The 19,827-nt window shown below is 38.5% G+C and overlaps 1 protein-coding gene across 3 annotated transcripts in view; it reads right to left on the reverse strand.

The window, feature by feature from the left end:
- The window catches only part of LOC139120095 (high-affinity choline transporter 1-like), a 65,683-nt gene extending 50,969 nt beyond the window's left edge, over window positions 1-14,714 (reverse strand). The window contains exon 1 of one of the 3 annotated variants that reach the window (XM_070684180.1): window positions 14,244-14,714. The gene's annotated coding sequence lies outside the window, so the exon portion shown is untranslated. Of the gene's footprint in view, window positions 1-4,558; window positions 4,642-5,018; window positions 5,230-14,243 lie in introns of those variants that run through there. The other 2 variants (XM_070684178.1, XM_070684182.1) reach the window with 2 other exon arrangements.
- Between the last annotated feature and the right edge of the window lie 5,113 nt (window positions 14,715-19,827).

Below are 19,827 nucleotides of genomic sequence, written 5' to 3' on the forward strand. Positions count from 1 at the left end.
AAACAATATCAACACATGTATTGGGCTACTGGTATGTGCAACAGTAAACACATCTTAAAGATGAATTGTTCTAGAGATCAATGTACAAGTGACTCTTGGAAACAGATAATTGTACAAGTGACTCTTGGAACCGTTATGAAAACCAATTTTAATATATAATTCAAACAGGCAATCTAATGTTTCATGAAGGTTTCACAAATACTGTATGCTACATGTAGCCGGTCGTACCCTATCACTGACGAATCTTCACAGTGTTCTCTATGGCTTGAAAAAAACTGGCAATTGGCCAATTTACATAACAATGCATTATTTGCATATTCTGTTATGTGAAAATGTATTCTTTTGTACAGTTATAAACATATTGACTGCTCCAAAAACAGAGGGGTGACCCATCCAAAAAATACCCTTATCAGTGGAGAACCCTGCTTCACTGCCATTTTCAGCCAATATCTCTCTACTTACCACCATTTGCAACCAATGTCCCAATTCCCTTTGGCAGGTACCATTCATTTGCACTAACTTTTTTATTCATTTGCACTAACTTTTTTCATCAGTAAATATTCTGGCCTGGATGACAGATTTTTGCTATCGCCAATGACAACACACTTAGCAGGCCTTTGGGATAAATGAATGAGCAGTTGGAGCTATTTAGATCCCCATAACCACCCTTCCCTTAGTGTTTTGCATGAGCCCTACAAGCCTGTGAAACCATGGAAACAAGATAAAAGGTTAAAATCTTATAACAATGCACACATCACTTTATTATCCCGTTTATTACTGGACTCTGAATCCCCACAATGAATAATGCATTGTTCATCCATTTTCTTTACATGTACATGAAAGATATTTTCCTATGATTATGGTTTCATACTTATTTTTTTTCAAAAAATTGTGACTATGAGCAACTGTACATATACTTGTACAGATAGAAAAAACAGCTTCAGAAACAGCTTCAACCACAGAATCCAGAAAAAGTTTTTCTATTTGAGTAGTACAGTGCTTCATTGAGGTCTGACAGTTGTCTTGTATACGATCCCCAAGGTCCATGCAGACCCTAGTCTAGCATCTCGACGTCTTTCGGCCTTCGGCCCATTCTCCGTCTTGTCGCGAGGTCCACTTTTAACGCCGCAGAATGCAAAACTGGTCATTTAACTGTGAATGGGCTCCAGCAAAAATGTGACAGCCAGGCCAAGAGACGTCGAGATGCTAGACTATGCAGACCTTGATGTATGTAAATGGTTACCTTGTCACTACTTCAGGAGGAAAGGGTGACTATACAAACCTACAGTTTTTAGAAAGGTCACAGAGTCAATCATTCAATTTTGGAAGAAAACTTGCCACAAACTTGAGCATGGTCTCATTTGATTTCAATAATTTTTATACAACACTGTCAAGGATTCTCAGTTGTATAATCATCATCATCATGTTTTGTTTACATGAGTCCTAGTTAAATTTGCTAAATGGCAATTTTTCATCCACTAATGTACACATGATTGTGGAACCATTTGACCCCATGACCTTCCATTTACAGTAAACCTACGGTGATACACAGAGGTGTAGATTCATATATTAAGATGTCATGAGTATATTCTCCATGATACCACGGAAAACTCTGAACATTTCCACAAGTCTTTGGCATTCAAAGTTATATTCTTTTACTACAAGTGCCTACAGGATCAACAATTGGTGAAAACTAGAAAAATTACAAATTGCTAAAAAAAGTTTTTGTAGCGTGGCTGCTTTTGCAAAACAAACACTCGCATGACTATCACATGACTGTCACATTTATTCATGATCACGTAACAGAATTTTTGTACGGCTCCCGGCAAACAACAAATGGTACGTAACACTGATACAGAGGTGTGAAAAAACTTCAAAAATAACATGATCGACTGACAAAATATCAAATATGTCTAAGTATAATGTCATGTTAAAATTTTCTGATGTCCCTGGACAGAAATTTTGGCCATAGCTGTACAGTCCCCGACAAACAACAAACCTACGTTAAACACAGAGAAGTTAAAAAACTTCGAACAAACAAAAACGATGCACAATCTAAGTAGACTAGATACAGTAATCATGTTACAAACTGTCCTACATGTATATAAGTCATTGTTTACCTGCCTCTACTGGTCAAACATTTTGCAAGCAATGACCGGTCACATTTTCTTCGCCTGGCCTTGAAATACAAATTCTACAGTCTGCAGATCTGAGAGGATTGAAATATCAATGTAATACAATAGCTGTTTCATAGGGCTATGGCTACACGTAGTACACCAGCAAATGTTGTGACAGTTTTGTGTCCAAGAAAGACTGTACTGTCACTGTGTGCTATCATAATCAGGTAAATCCTGCTAGATACACGGTACTGTTGCATAGTATACAGATCAAAATCGCATCAACTCCATTCTCAATTACAGTGATATGAAAACTTTGGCATCCACGCATGGATCATTTTTCCAAATCCAATTAAACCAACCGAATCTTAATTTCTCAAAGCTGATTACATTTCCGCCTGGTACGACACTCCTATTAGTATCGTTATTCCGAAACCTGCCACTGGAATGTCATATTGTGAATGGTCAGAGAGAAACTTAAACGAAGCATTGTTTTTCTTAATTATAAAATTACTTGCTTATTATCATGCACTAATAAATTGAAAATTAGATAGTGAGTATATTATTAATTTTTTAACCAACCAATAAGCACTGCCACACCAAATTGCTCTGTTAGCAATCACTGTTAATTAATCTTCCCTTGTTTAAACTTCTAACAGGGATCTCTGATCTGTTTGTATCAAGGGCATAACTTTATGACATCGCGTACCAATTTCCTTGTAATTGAAAAAACTAATTTTTTCTATCTGGAAGGCTTGTAAAGTGGGTCCTGTAATCAAATAAGCAAGTGAAAATTAAGAAAAGACACTGAGTTTGTCACAATGAGCCAGTCAGTGCCAAAGATGGAATATAAATCAAATTATCCTGATCATGAAGTAAAATTCCTAATCTCCATGCTCTGATAGACTCTGTTTAATATACTGACAGGTTTCATGGAACTTGCTTATAGAGTAGCCATTTTGATAATGAATCATAAATAATTCTACAGATTGAAAAGACGTCATTTTGATGATTTAATTTCACACTTAGATGAATACGATATACGTCAATGCCAAAGGCAAGTTATAGCTGTAAAGTAAGGCACATGTATGGCAAGTACTTTTGACCTGCACAACAAACAAGTAAAACTGCTGACCGACAGTGACTGACTGCTATACGTGAATATCGATGACATAATGAACATGATGAAAGCCATGTTCGATGGCATTACTGTAACCATAGCTGCAAATACGCAGCGGTGCTGTGGCGTATTGATCGTGCTGGGGTCAAAGGTCATTGCCACTTGCGATGACCCTTGACCTAAATGGGATCGATACGCCACAGCACCGCTGCAATATCACAACTATACTGTAACATGTGTTTGAAAATACCTGTAAGGCTGTATGTGTGTATATGAGCCTGAAATACATGTAAAATGCCATCATCACATCACATTGAAGATTCTGCAAAAATATGTAACCTTACTCACCAATGTAATTCATTTATGAAAAACTGCATTCAACTTTCAAGAAAGTTACGAGCAATGGTCCACAATATTAGGTGGGAGGAACTGTGACTGTATGCACACATACAGCAACCCTACAGATTAAATCAGTTGTTTTATTTATTCTGTCTTTCCATAACTTATAGGGTTATGTAATGCTTAATAGGATGAAACCACTGCCTCAGTGATAAGTAGTATAAATTACTGAACCAAAAATAAAACAAGTTAACCAGGAATGTGTATCCAAAAATAACAGCTAGACCACCGGCTGCTAATGTACCTACTAGGGACTAAAGTAAATCAAACTACACATAAAAAGTTGGCAAAGCCACGCTGCTGGCACACGAGTTTCTTTCCTAAATGCAAGAATGTAATTTGTAATTTTGTAATTTTATTACTTCAAGTCAATGCATCCATAAATGGATTTTCATGCATTGAATGAATTTCACAATTTGCCCATACTATGCAGAGCAGGTCATAATCATATTCTTTGAAGGCAAACTATACCTACCCATTGGTAGACTATAATAACCTCTAGTCTACCTATTCATAGTCCCTCAACACACCGTGTGTGGAGAGACTGTGACCTATCCCATGTTTTTACAAATGATTATCTACATGATCATACATGTATGTATCTACCTATCTGTCCCTACATTCCTGCAGCTCCATAGTCAATTCCTCCGATGATGTTGAGGGAAAAGTTGTGGACTATGGAATTGCTGCAATCCGTACATTAACTGCAGTTAGAAGACCAACAACTGAACTTTCCCGGACGACGCACGGAGGTACATTTGCCTTGTACTGTAGTAATAGCCCTGCGTACGATGCTGTATGTAATCCCGGCGTTACAATACGGCCTGTAGACCCATCACACCGGGAACACACGGCATCGTACGCAGGGCTAAGAGGTACATGTACAAGCGAGACCCTTCGTGGACACAATAACCATACTCACGACGGTATAAACTATGTATCTGTACATGGAAGTACCATAAGAGTACGTCCATGATCTGTACTGTCGGTCGCTATGCATGGTTCACTTTCAGTGCGCGTTCGCCGCAGAAAACACGTGGCTGCTCACCGACGGTAGTGCCAAATATTCATGATTCAAAAATACGATTTTCATGGAAATCTACGCCAAGAAATGAGGCTTTGGCTTTGTGTAAAGAGGTAACATAACTCCAGCCGGTACACGAACTTGTGCATTTCAACAGCAGTCGGCCTACAATGCATGATAAGAATTTGTACACCGACCTGGCCTGACGTCCGACTGTGCGCGACATTGCAAATTGTACATCGATCGCGATCGTAAAACCACGCGTGTACACAGGCACTCATCGTGAACATTCAGAATGCCACTCTATTATTGAATAACCCACGTCCCTTTGTGTAAAAACAAGCGTCTGATAACTCACCGACTGCACTAACTAACAAACGCCGATCTTCACTTGGTGCGCAAGTACGGACGTCAACAAACCGGACTGTTGTTGTTGTGTGTAGTGCAGAGATATGTCCCCTTTCGTTGTTTGTGTGACCGTCGTAACCTTTGACAAGATAAAGGCCGTTATGAATGAATGACGCGTGACGCGGGAAATTCGGAACCCCTCAGGTCCACGTGGGCAAGCAAGCCTCGATTTCAGTACCACTTTCCACCGTGAATTCTTCAGGTTATCGGTGCAACACTTTTTCAATTTTGCATTGCTTTTCGAAAGATAATATAGACGAATTTAACATTCGTTGTACGAATAGCGTTTTTGTAAGTGAGGAGCCAAAGTTCTCATTCTTCTTTCAATCATAAATTCAAGAAGAGATTGGATGTTTACGCTATTTAGAGCTAAATAAATAGTTTGTATCCTGTTTCGATAAAAATGTCAGTGTTCTCTGGTCCTTTTTCACTGAAATTGTTATCGAAACCAATTTCCTTGAAGGAAACTGATAAACATCCTGCTTTATAAGGGAAGTGTCACCATGTTTAAAGCCGGGGTTTAAAGGTCAACCTCAAAGGATTGTTGAAGAAGTCGAACACCCTTTCCAATTTACGCTTCTCCTCAGGGAGGAAGAAGACAAATGAAGTAAAATTTTGGGAGTGTCTCATTTCTTGAGCGCTATCGTTACTGTCGCTGGTGCACATATTTTACAGTGGTATAATTTAATGGAGAGACAAGCGGAATTACCTCCATCCCGAGTTATGCTGCCAAGAACTTATCCCTTGTTTCATTTCCCACCGAAACTACAGATAGGTTATATAGGCCTACGCAATGAATTTGTCGAGTTTCCGTGTAGTTTGACTCCTCGTTCTTCCAAAAACCCGGATTCCCACACAGAGACATCTTCCAAACGATCCAATTCCCTGGTGTGAACCCAACGAAGCTGTTCGTACAAAAAAAGACGTTCATGCGCAATTTTCAGTGCTCGGGTAAATTTTAAAATAATAGTATAAGCAGGGAGAAAAAGTCAATTTTTAAGGTGGGCGGGAAAAACATTTCAGTTTTTGCAGTAGGTGGGGAGAAAATACCTGGCAGTGGATACCGTAAAATATGCGAAAAACCGCGGTGTCAGTGGTGAGAAGAAAGCAGTGGGGGCTTGAACTGTTATGTGGAGTTGGGAGTTGGCGGACCATAGATACTGGGGGAGGAGGGGGGCAGTCGGCACTATACATGTATTATGCAATTGAATAAGACACTACAATGAGGCCCTGACAGTTACGCCCTTGGACTCTTGTTCAAACTTTCCACTATAGAACTTTCAACCATTTCCTTACTAAATGAAGAATAAAAATCAGGGATCACCGTGCAAAGTTTGATACGACAGCAACAAATTATTTATTTACCGATATTTGAATTTCAAAATAGCTGCAAATCCTGTGTTAACTATAGGGGAAGGGGGAAATACAATTTTCAATTTGCAAAATATTAAGACAGTAACCGTGAAATCTTTTGTTACTCGGAGAGCTGCAGAAAGAGCCCCAACAAGAGATAGACCACAAAGAATTCGAAAAAAATTGAGAATCTGAATATCTGTCCCCGAGGTGTATTCCATACTGGTCCAGAATTGTTTCGTGTAACCGTACACGACACATATAATCTCCAAATTTCAGTAGCTGAAACTACATGAAGTTGCGAAAATGCGATAGTTTTCCTCCCCTCCTGCGGTCAACTTGAAATAGAAGTCCGAATTTTTAATTAAGTTCAGTTTTGTGATAAGCATCTCCGATGGCAAAATATAACACAGTAGGACTAAATGTTTATCCAGACATATGTCAATATTAATTTAATATCAGAGTGTCCTTCCAGTCTTCTTTAAATACGCGTCCGATCGATATCTTGATGGCACGTGTTTACATCGCCAAGGTACACACAGAACACTTACAATGGCGGGGCTTTGTACGGCATAGCCTTGGTGTAGGCGGTACGCAGGCCAAAAGAGGGATTATTGCTAGATTCGTTGTTTTTATTTTGGAAAGTTTCGTCGCTGGCAGAAAGGACTAGTGTCACGCATGTTTGGGGTAGAAGGTGTCTCAAAGACATTTTCGAGGACTACCAAATTTTTACAATATTTTCTCATTTACTTGTGCGTACTCACTTTGCAATTCTAGGAGTAAATGAAGTTTTCGCTGTCTTGTTTTTGTCAAAACTGCAAATTTCATTTCCCCTTGTAGGTTAACACGGGGTATAGCGGCCATTTTAAATTTCAAATACCGCTAACTTTAAAAGTAGTCTATCTCTCTGTCATCCAAAACTTTTCATGAAGACCCCTGATTTTCATTTGTCATTAAGACAGGGAATATTTGCTATTTCCTTCATGAACGTTTCTGCAAAATTTTTTGCTGTTTCGATGTCTATTTTCGATCCATAAGTACTTTAGCTTGTCAAACTCTGGAAAGGAGAACATCTCCACTGGCACTGATGCTTACAGAGCGACTTGTGAGCATGAACGAGCGCTGGACTTCAAAGGACTAAAGGTTTCCAATGCTCAAGGTAGTATGCGCCTCGAAAGACTTCAACTTTTGCTCAAACTTTCCTGAATGAAACTTTCAACCATTCTCTTAACAATCAACAATAAAAATCGGGGGTCACCGTGCAAAGTTTACAACTATAGAGAAACAAATTTAATACCCAACATTTTGCGATATTTGAAATTCAAAATGGCCGCCATTCCTGTGTTAACTCTATGGAAAATAATAAATTTTGAATTTTCGAAAAACTAAGCAGGTGAAAACTTTTCTTTCTTCAAGAGCTTTAAAATGAGCCCCCGCAAGTGGTATATCAGAAAAGAATTGTAGAAATTTGAGAGTCTGTGCCCGAGGCGCGCTCTACCTTAATGCGGAGTGACCGGTGATGAGCATATAGGTAAACTTAAATATGTCAAGATCGTGATAACCACAGCAAACTTTAAAGACGGTCGTATCTTTGCAGTAACGCAGAAGTCAGTCGAACAGATCACTTAAAGGTTCCCCATAACACAGCCCCTCCACCCACGGACGGCGCCTATGATAACAATAAAATGCACTGAACACAACTTTGACAACACAGTCCAAGAGTATTTACTTAATTCTATGCTGTTCTATGTCTTCATTTAGTGGTCCAAATGTGCATTTTTCTGCAAAATATAAAACCCTAGAAGTGTTGGACTATAGGCATGGGTCTTACTAGATACTTTACACCGCATGGCTTGCGGCTACACGAATGCGAGTCGACTGAAATGAACATACTCAGCGAGCGTCACGTCAATGACACGTGACGCGAGCTTTCCCGACGACAATACTTCAGGTTCAAGAGGGCGTGACATGTTAAGATAACTTTCCGAGAAGGAAAATGATCACGGTATCCAGTGTTTGAAGCAGAAATTATCATGACCGATTAACGTTCTTTGGGGATATGGAACATCTACTACAGTCTAAGTTCGAAGGAGAATCGAAAAAAAATTAACGGGCAAAAGTCTGATTTATATTTAAGGTAGTTCGCATCTCGAAAATGAATGACTTAAACTTTTAATTTACAAAACTTTCCTCAAGCAAACTCTAAAATGCTGTCTTCAAAAATCAAGAATAAAAATCGAAGGCAAATTTTGGTACCAGAGAAACAGATTATCCAATAAAAATACCGACATTTGCAATTTAAAATGGCAGCCATCTCTCTCTATTGAGACTGTAAAACTGGGAAAATTGGGAAACTGGAAACAATTATCGAAAATCGATTTTCAAAAACCTAAGGCCTGTGAAAACTCCATTTACTCCATGAGCTTCAAAATGATCCCCGTAAGTAATAGGCCAAAATATTAATACTAAGCACAGAGTAATATCATAGACAGTCTATGATATTACTCTGTGTACTAAGGTAAAAGTTTGAGAGTCGATCCGCCGGACATCTGTCCCCGAGGCGCACTCTACCCTATAACTCGGTTGTTTCTTTTCCAGCAACGCGACCTAAGGTTTACAGTTGATGCGAAGCCTCTTTCATTTTTTGAAACGGAAATTTGTATCGTTGAGTGAGAAGTCACCAGGTTGTGTATTGCTTTTTATTCAAATTTTGTTTAAATGCATACAACACAAGTTATCGTCAGATGCTAATTATCGTCTATTACTCAGTGAAACAGATATCATTAAGGGAGCTTTCATTTATTGTAAAGGGGTGGACCGGAGGAATTGGGGTGGGTCATATTCTGAAAACCTTTTCTGGGGATGTCATATTATGAAAACCTGTCAAGGGGGTCAAATTCATTATACATGTTTAAAGTGAACAGAAATTCTCATTATTCTCATTCAGAGAGAGAGAGAGAGAGAGAGAGAGAGAGAGAGAGAGAGAGAGAGAGAGAGAGAGAGAGAGAGAGAGAGAGAGAGAGAGAGAGAGAGAGAGGAGAGAGAGAGGAGAGAGAGAGAGAGAGAGAGAGAGAGAGAGAGAGAGAGAGAGAGAGAGATTTCCATCCGGGGCGTTTGTAGCAAAATCAGCATAGGTCACAATGTAGACATTGTTAGAGCAGCCGTTCGAGAGTGAAAGATACTATTTTCTCAGGTAATCTTAAATTTGTGATGACTTCAGCGAGATCACATTATTTTTGGCATGATTTCTTATCAAACTTATAAATAGAACAATGTTTGCCGCTCTTCTCCCAAAATAGTGTCATGAGGATGAATGTCAGAGAAATTGCGCCGAGTGTGATTTATATGTTTCAGCAATCAGGATGTTCGTCAATGACCGGGATACGCCTCGCGACCGTGAAAAAGTCATCTCCCACCTGTAAGAGATATCAAAATACGAAACCCACTCATGGAAATACATCCACCACGTTTATTACTTTTGTTAACTGGACCCGACTTGTAATTATCGATGTTTTCGATGTTTTCTAACAAATCTGAGATAAATCTGTTGATAAGCAAACATTTCAGTAATTTATATTGAACAATGTCTGATGTTACCGAGGCCTTTGGCCCTAGGTGTTCTTCAGCACCATGGGGATAAATGATCATTTTTCCTATTATAAGTAGTTTTTCACCGCTCGATCCCGGTTACATAGGGTAATATGCGCCTCGAAAGTGAAAGACTTTTGCTCAAACTTTTGCTAAAACTTTCCCCGATGAAACTTTCGACCATTTTCTTACCAAAGCAAGAATAAAAATCAGGGGTCACCTTGCAGACTTTGGTACTAGAGTGACAAATTACAGAAGATTTCCAGATATTTGAAATCCAAAATGGCCGCCATCCCTGCGTTAATTCTATGGGGGAAAATAAAATTTTCGATTTTCAAAAAACTAAGACGCTGAAAACTTTTCTTTCATCAAGAGCTTTTAACAATGAGCCCCCATATGTAGTAGGTCAGAAGAGAATTGATAAAATTTGAAAGCCCGAATTTCTGTCCCCGAGTCGCGTTCAGAATTTCACTATACTAACGGGTAGTAGGCCTACTCAGCAGAGAAATCTTGGAGCGGGAAAGCTGTTGTAACGTATGACGTGCTAGCTCTAACGGTTTCACTAATAATATTGATATTAATAATATCCCGGATGTAAACAGCCACAGGCATGACTATGAAAAACTATCATTTACGTTCACGCATATAGAATACAGTAAACATGCAAATCTATTTACACGTGCATGGATGTTTTGCATGATGAATGAGATAAAAAAATAATCAAATAAGTAAACAATAAAGGATACCTTTTCTTCTTCAAGTGTGAATTGTTTCGGGACTTTACAATTTCTGGAGATGTGAAGATCTCAAGATTTGTGCAGTTTACTGGTTAATCATACTCCTCAGAAAAGCAATCAACGACAAAGTATACGCGTTAACTTGTTCGCATCCACTGAGTCACGCACCCCCGAAGTCGTGTAAAGTTTTCTTCACAACAAAGTTAATTACAGCATTTGCATTCAGGAGTTGTACAAGCATTAATTTTGTAATTAACCACTGTCAAGAGTAAATCATATTCGCGTTCTTTGTAATCAGCGCGAATTTCAGAAAGTGGACAAAACAGTTAGCTACAAAGAACATTTCTGCTACTCATTAAAATAAATAAAAATTAAGTAAATGGCATTATTATTTCACAGATCAGATAATTAAAACCCTTCCAAAAGATTTATGAGTCAGCACTTTTTCATATAAGGAAGTCGCGAGTATGATGTCGAAGTAATATACTGAGGTTGGTTCGTGTGAAAAAATTAATTAATACGGCATATCAACGATGATTGACATGCGGCCGAGGGGGGGGGGGTACATCCACGTCTAGGGAAGGTCGTTAATTCTGCTTATTAGTTTAACACGTTTATTCGATTTTAGCACATTTATGTGCAGCTGATGCCAATTTTAAGATACAATACTTCTTGGCATTTGCTGCCACATTTATTTCAGTGCAGAAGATATCATCGATGGACAGCAGAAAACCGACCACGGAAAACTCCTTCAAGCGAATTTGTCAACGGGGTGAAAATCTAGCTTTTAATAGGCTGAAATTTCTAACAAAAATTATTCGGCGAACGGAGACGTACTGTGGTGAATTTTGAGCTGCTTGTACTGGTTGTCATGCATTTGTAGTCAGACTGATGGAGATAAGACGACTGGAAATTCGAAATTCGAGGCTAATGGAAAAGGTCAGTTTTTCTGATTAGGAAAATCTCTTCATCGTCGATTCGAATAGAATTGCTACTCCCCTGAATGTGATTATACGTCGTTGGACTTTGGAACAAATATATTCAGTGTCTGTAAGTGTATACTTTATGTTAAAATACACAAACAACTGGATACGAAAAATTAACCAATAATTTATTGCATGGAATTTTTCCATCTGCATATGACTGCAATCGCACGTGACACAACATGCAGTCACACGCGGACCTTCTATCGTAACCTTCATTTAAAAGTAGAGGAATTGAATCGACAGTTATCATTAGCAGGGGCTCTGTCCATGCAACCATCGATTTTTTCCCATTATTCAACTCGAAATCACTTATTCAAATATTGAACATTTGGCTCAGGCATAAAATCAGATCAGCTAATATGAGAAATATGGAGTAGAATCACGTGTTTAGCAATGAGAATAAAGCTGCTGTAGAGGTATCATAATGACACCACGAAGCAACTAATTCCATCGTTTTGTTTTGCATGGGCTGCGTCTTTCGATTCAGTTCAGTTCTATCGTTTCCATGGATATAATTAGTACACAGTTTCGCACGTTCATCGCTAGGAACTAACAGTATAGAATTATTCAGTGATCTAGAGGCGAAAAATTGTGAATTTAACATTTTAATCAAGCTAATGAAATAGGTGAATTTTAAAAGAAAAGAGCAACATGGTTCTTGTTCACGTCGTCACCAACCTCCTGAGGTCAAACTATACATTCCGATACGGAATTTAGACAGCATATGTAAGTCGATCGATGATCGAGCTGCAACGTTTTGCATCGTCTTCGCTAATTTACATCAAAATTAAACTTAGCTCACGATAACAAACTTATTAAATATGTTTGAACAAGTGCAGTGGCACTGAAAGTGCAACTTAGAATAATACAAGGAAGCCCAACTCAAATATGACTGAGTCAATGCTAACATGCAAAAAAAACCCAACCGAACAATTTCAAATGATTCACCCGTTAACTCGTTCAGGGTAATTCAAGGTAAGCCAGTGACAGGCTGTCTTTCTTGCAAACAAAAAGATCCAATAAGTTTACAACTTCTTTATGACACGGCTAATAAACTTTAAATCAACTACCTCATGTTTTTCTAGATATGATTTCAACTATCAATGCCTATGATTCATTCATTTCGTGGAGTTCGTGATGTACTTAAATTGTTTTTAAGGTACTATGCGTCTCGAAAGTGAAAAACTTAAACCTTTGCTCAAAGTTTCGCAAAGGAAACTTAAAACCATAATCACACCAAATCAGGAATAAAAATCGACGGCAAAGGGTACAAATTTTGGCTCCAGAGAAACAAATTGCCTAAAACTTACTGATATTTGAAATTCAATATGGCCACCATCCCTGAGACTGTAAACTCTCTGTAAAAAACTTTACGGTGACAAATACTTATTCGAATATCAAACGCTTCAAAATAAGCCCACAGGAGTGGTAGACCAGAGAAAAATATTGTAAAAATTGAGACCGTCTGAATATCTGTACCCGAGGCGCCTTCTACCTTAAAACATAACGATGCACTATCTTCGCAACTGTCGTTCATCCGTTATTCTCGTTTTCGAGATGTATTGCTAATGCGAGGACGTTGTGGTCAGATACTCGTAATGGTCCTATTGATTTATTGAACACCTTGGTTGCCCAGCAGAAAGGGGTCATTTAGAGGAAGGATTTGTGACGTAAAAATAAAACAGATCGTCGTTAATAATTGATTGTCAAAATATCCAGCCATGTTTTTCAGGGGAATTCTTTACCGGTAATATTCATTTTCGATGACTGGGTAAAAAAATTCATAAACGTTTTATCAAATGTTTTCACTCGTCGTAAGAATAACTTTCCCAGATAAAGGTGACTTTTTAAATTTTGGATAGCTTCGCCGTGACAAGAATGTGATCGCTGTGAATTTAGCGTATTATGATGTTCATAGTGAAGCTGTTCTTCTTAACACGTTCGTCACGTCTGTTTTCAAAATTGCCCAATCAAGAAAAAGCGCTCTTCGAAAATGGGGTTACTGGAAAGACTGGCATGTTGATGTACTGCATTTATGGATGTACGTACACAAGGCGCTTGAATTTAGATAGAATACAGTCCCCGTGGTATAAGTGTCTCTGCCTAAACTGGTCAAACTTAATCTATCACGTCTAAACACGAAAATATTTCAGGGGTGATAGCTAATTTTGAAAAGAGAAACTACTGCAAAATGCCATTTAAATGCCTTAATTACACTCACTTGGGCAACGCATCATACTACATTGAAAACCATGATATATATATATATATATATATATATATATATATATATATATATATATATATATATATATATATATATATATATATATATATATATATATATATGTAACACAAACCTATCCAGGCAAAGTTTGCATGCCAGTGAATTATCAGGTGTTTAATAAGGAGCGCTTTTCTCTTAAAATCGTCGGGAAAAGAGTATGCTCTATGAACCAATGATAAAATTCACAATATTCGGAAAGGCATCACAGAGAATATCGTACTTACCTGTTATCACGATTTCAGAAAAACCTTAGGTTTCGAATTCCCCTTTTTGTCCGCAAAATCCAAAGCTATCGACTCAAGAATAAAGAGCAGCCTTTTTCGACAATTTGCTCTGACCGGTAACGATCGAGATTATCTTGAGTAGTGTTTTCAGTGGCAGAGTCACGTGACACTTCAGCTGAAGCTATACCTGGGGGCACTGACGATTTTGGCGCGTGACACGAGAGCGAAAACGGCAGACCCGGATTTCTCGGAGACCGCTGCCAACTTGGAGACCACCTCGCGATGAAAGAGGGAGAAAAAAGGCAGAGCCTATACAAATGCTATGCATGGCATCCACTCTGTCAAACCACGCATACATATAAATTAATTAATTAAGCGCACTGGAAATAGATTGAGCACTTTATATTTAGTGTAACATGGACACATCCAGTAATTCATCAGCTACGTCCACGCTACGGTTGAAGGAAATGCCTTATTTGCAGATAATTTAATAACATTACCGAATCGATTCGGACATAATGGGCCGACATTTACGGAATGGGGCCCGGCTGCAGGAAAACCATTTTTGGACGTGGTTCACGATTTTCGATGAAAATGCTCTTCGATTTTTGTCCGTTCTCGTTTTCCATGACAAGGAGAAACAGAGGTGCTATTGAAACTCAGCCGGGATGTACGAAAACTCCAAGTCGCAAAAGTTACGTTAAATTTCTTTCCAAGGCGAAGAAGATGTGATCAAAGGAATGGCGAAATCTCTACAAGTCCGATGATTGGAAATCTATCTATTCTTTATTAGAGTTCATTTGTCCCAAACAAGGTTTCAAATTGTCACCGGCAGATTAAATTCATTAAAGCAGCGCTCCACAACATGGCAACACATTGGCCGTGCAAATTACGTACAGATTCGATTTCAATGACGCCACAAGCCTATCTCTTATGTGCAAAAAAATAAATATTTATCCGAGACGAGAACGAGACTTTTGGAGATCACTCATAAAGAAATAGCGATATTTGTACTTTTTTTATCGTCGATTTTATGATTGAACTACAAGGACACATGTCAGAAAAATCCGACCACATTCTGTAGCAATAAACACGGGTACAAACGGACAAAAATTGTCCGAATTTCTATCTGCAGAGCGCACGCACGGTGCTGTACGTACATAGTGTGACAAAATTACAATTGCACGCATTTGAAATCAGTATGGGTTGAATAAAATATCATCTACTTTAAACTCAGGGCTTATTGCCTTGAGACTGTCAAAGTTTGAATTTATTTTCACGATGGGATGTTCTATAATATAATGGAATAATTTTTGGCCATAGTTTTCCATTTAATTTTGTGAATAAGTCGTCGATACTGTGGATGTGGCTCGAACACGTGACCGACCATTAAAACTGTGTACTTAATGCATTTACAGGTCTCAGATATCGGATCGATACGAATAAACTCAACGGAGATCATGGGCTATTCAAACGAGCTGTCGAAATTGTGGCTTAAGTGGATGCGACTGCTTCCGAAGTGAAACTGAGCGTGTGTGATTCCGCGTCTGAGTGGCAAAAAGTAACTAGCGGTTGCAATATTAAATATTTCAATAAGTATACAATTTTGATATTTTTTAATGTGCGCATGTCATGTTTGTTTGTTTGTTTGTTTGTTTTTTCTGTTAGTGAACCATGTGTATTTTTCGTTCTTCAATACGATGTATACATCTTAACTAGATCTTCTCAGTAAATATGAAATGTTAATCGAACGCGCATATCAGATACGTATAACGTTATTTTACTGTCTACAAGCGAATAAAGTGGAAGCTTGGAGCCCAATCTGAAACCATAGCAAAAAGTAAGCTTTATACGACTGAACCTTTAAAAATTCTGGCCCTGGACAGCAAATTGTATGGCTTGGTATGATGGATGAAAATAGTTGAAGTATGGCCGTCGTTTTTTAAAAGTGTGGATGCTCATGTCATAAAGATCAAGACACATCTATATAATGATTTACAAAGTGGTGCATTTGTCAGGGGCCCTGGAAACGAGACTGGGATTTCTGCAGGGGAGAATATATGTAGCCTTGCAAATTATTATTGATTATTCTGACTGTGGACACAGTCAAACAGCGAGTGTCAAAGGAATGATCCATGTGTTTTCATATATGCTATAAATTTGGACGCGGACAGGTTTTAACGAGTCGTGTCGTTTCACTTCTCACGTTTATTATTAACCACGGGCAAACGGTAGAATATGTCTTGGAAAACTGTAACTAATTGAATCAGTGAGATGGAACATATTTAACCCTTCGGTCTCTGCCCTGTTCGAGTCAAATTCACGGCTTAAATAATCTAATCAGAGGACTTGGGTGACGTGCAAAGTTACACCGGCAGGGGCAGGCAGGGGTTACGCGATTTCGTTAATCTGCACTGGATTTCCGAATGTCGTGAAAATCGTCCGATCTTTCAGATCTTTGTGCACCAGCATCTGCAGATGCGACAAGTTATTCGATTCTACACCCTTTCTTATCAGACACCCCAATATACACGATATATGTATGGCCCTCGCAACCCTCCACACACAACGCCAATGTTATGAACAATTAAGGTAATATGCGGGTTTTGATTTTGAGTATTAAAACAGTCAGAGTGGTTGGCATAGTAACTGTGCTCAGACCTTTTAGTAAAAAGTCTGCTTAATTACATATTTGAGATTGTATTAGAAATTTAATTAAGTAGCATTTGCTGAATAAGCTCGTAAATAAGCAAACAAACACACACAAACAAACAAACAAACAAACAACGAACAAAACCACAGCTCTTTACTGGCAAACAAACATGAACTAAAATGTAGCTCTTATTGACTCTTTATTGTACATATCGAACAAATCATACATAACAAACAGGCAAACAAACAATTAGACAAACAAACAAACAAACAAACAGGCAAACAAACAAAGGCTCCGACTCCCCTGTGATGATAGATGATGAGGTATGTCTTTGCGCCACTTTTCCTCCAAATGAGCAGAACTGCATGTATGCAGACCCAACTCTACCAGCTTGTCTTCAAGATCCTTTCAGCCATGCTTGCCATACTTGTTCTGTTGTGTTAGCTTTGCCTCCATGTAACTCACACGCCATTTTGAACGCCACGCACTTTGTTTTTTGTTTTTTGTTTGTCAGGAATGGAGTTCTGAATGAATGTAATGTGAAGCTCAGAATGTCATAAATCATATCGTCATAAACATGATAAACTTCGATTCTCTGTACTCTGTGTAGGACCAACATCTCCAAATGTACTTCTGTCAACATTGAATAACAAATTTTCGACTTTGAATAGCAAGGATCCAACCTACGTGTCCTTGACAAGAAGCAAACATCTTGTTCTATCACACAGGAGTGTTCAGCAGAGTGAGTGAGTGTAGTCGGAGAACAACGTGTTAATTTTCATGATTACTTTGTTTCCGGTAATAAGAACGATAATTTTGCGTCGTTATCTTCTGGAATTCATCCAAAATGGTAAGTCAATGAACAGCATCAGTTCTCGTGTGGCTTCCGTCCAAATGCCACAAATTATGATTGTGCGATATCCTTCAAAAGAGCATTGTCCAGACTCCTTCACGCCGAGTTAATCTTTCATCTCGTGATATCAGAGAGACCTCTTCATCTTTTCTGGTGACGATTTTGTCTCACCATGGGTCTGTAGTTCAATGTCTCTCGATTATAAAGGCAACAAATTCTGGCAACTTGAAACAACTCCGAATACCATACAGTGTCTATTTCGCTCATGTCATGAACTTTCGAATGAACAAGTTCACCAGTGATTTGCCAATATGAAGTACTTACTTCACGAAAGTCTCGGTTCTGTCATCTGTGCCAGATCCATCATCTGTCGTTGAAGATACGTCGTCCTGTGTTGGTCTGTCAGAAACCATTATATTGCTGTTACTTAAAAAGACAAACAGTGGGGACCAAAAGCGTAATTTGTCCGTTTAACGAAAAATAAAAACGGTGCCGAAAAGTTAATGTCGAACTTCTCATTATCTCAAGTTTCGTATCAACTCTTGTATTTTTTTTCATTTCTAGAAGAGTGACATGTCAAAAAAATTGACAAATTCGTAGTATTTTGGGAATGACGCTTATCTTTTCTTTCTATCCAGTTGCATCCACCAGCAATTGCACCCATCGTGCCTGTTTGTATGATATTGAAAAATTGCCCTGTTTGAGTGAGCTTCTTGGTATTACATGTAAGAACAATTTGAACGAAAACTGTACGCGACTGTACCATGTAGGCCTAAACTGTACGAAATCAAAATCATGGGAGAAAAAAACAGACGCAGAACATTACTTATTCACCGGTAGACCGCAGCGTGCACTTTTTAATCAATGATGTGTAAAGTGCAATCTCCTTGGTAACCGGTCTCGTACAGCATGGTGAAATTAGTCCATTTAACCGAAGTCATAGATCATTGACCTACAGAACCTATGACGTCACCAGATGACGTTCTTGCAAATGATAGATATCGGGGGGTAAAATTAGCGAATGTTTTCCGTTTCCGTTGCCCAGATAGATGACAAACATATAGGAAGAATTACCATTAGGGGAAGGCAAACAGAAGCGTTTAACGTTTTACAGACTTTGATTTAAAGTAGATTAATTTTATACGCATCCTACGACAGACCTATTAATTTACTCATAGCATGCGGGTTGTTCTTTTCGCGGAACCTGAATTCGCGAATTTAAAAATTACCTGTGCGAAATTTATTCATTATCACCTGTATACGCTAACTGAGCTCCAACTTTGAACGTAAAGAATTACCACGATCGCTTTATCCTTATTTATTTCTTTTTTTTTTTTTCATTTTCAGAGCGAAAGCGGTGTTGTTGAATGTAATATATACATTTTTAGGCGAACTTCTTGTTGTGGTTGAGTGGAATATCAAAGTCTCAATAGGTATGCGATTTACTGTCGAACACGTTCATGTAAATGTGTATCAAATTTCCCGAGGACGTGGTTGCCAGCAAATGAATAAACCTTCCCACGGTGACACTGCGCAAACCTTGCTTAACTCTATTAGATGAAATTAAAAGAAAGTCACCGTTACTATTAGCCTACGACACGGCCTTGTAGATCGTAATTCAATGTTGTAAGCGAAGAGAGAGGCCCGGCTGAGGCGGTGAATACAAACTTTGGTCAATTAGTGATTTTTTGTTTTAAACTCAAAACCAGGCGATTGCATTTAATGACGTAGCGCTGGTCTGTCGCAGGTACATACGGTATTTTCCTGTTATACAATTTTGTAATTTTTAAAGTTTACCGGCAGTCATAGCACGTATGAAGACAATTTGACCGTGCTAACCGATATCATGGAATTAAATTGCCAGAACTGTGGATTCCGAAGAGTTGGGCAATATCCAAGGTGTTAATAAGTTACCAATGTGACGCTTGAGAAATGACGTGATGTTTTGTAGAACGGTATAATTTCAACGTCAACATCTCTCTCTCTCTCTCTCTCTCTCTCTGATCACAACCGTGAAACACACGCAATTTTCACATTTTATTTATTAAAACGTATACCTTTGTTCGTGTCGTGAGAGC

The sequence above is a fragment of the Ptychodera flava genome, chromosome 20 (genome assembly GCF_041260155.1).
Source record: "Ptychodera flava strain L36383 chromosome 20, AS_Pfla_20210202, whole genome shotgun sequence".
NCBI lineage: Eukaryota > Metazoa > Hemichordata > Enteropneusta > Ptychoderidae > Ptychodera > Ptychodera flava.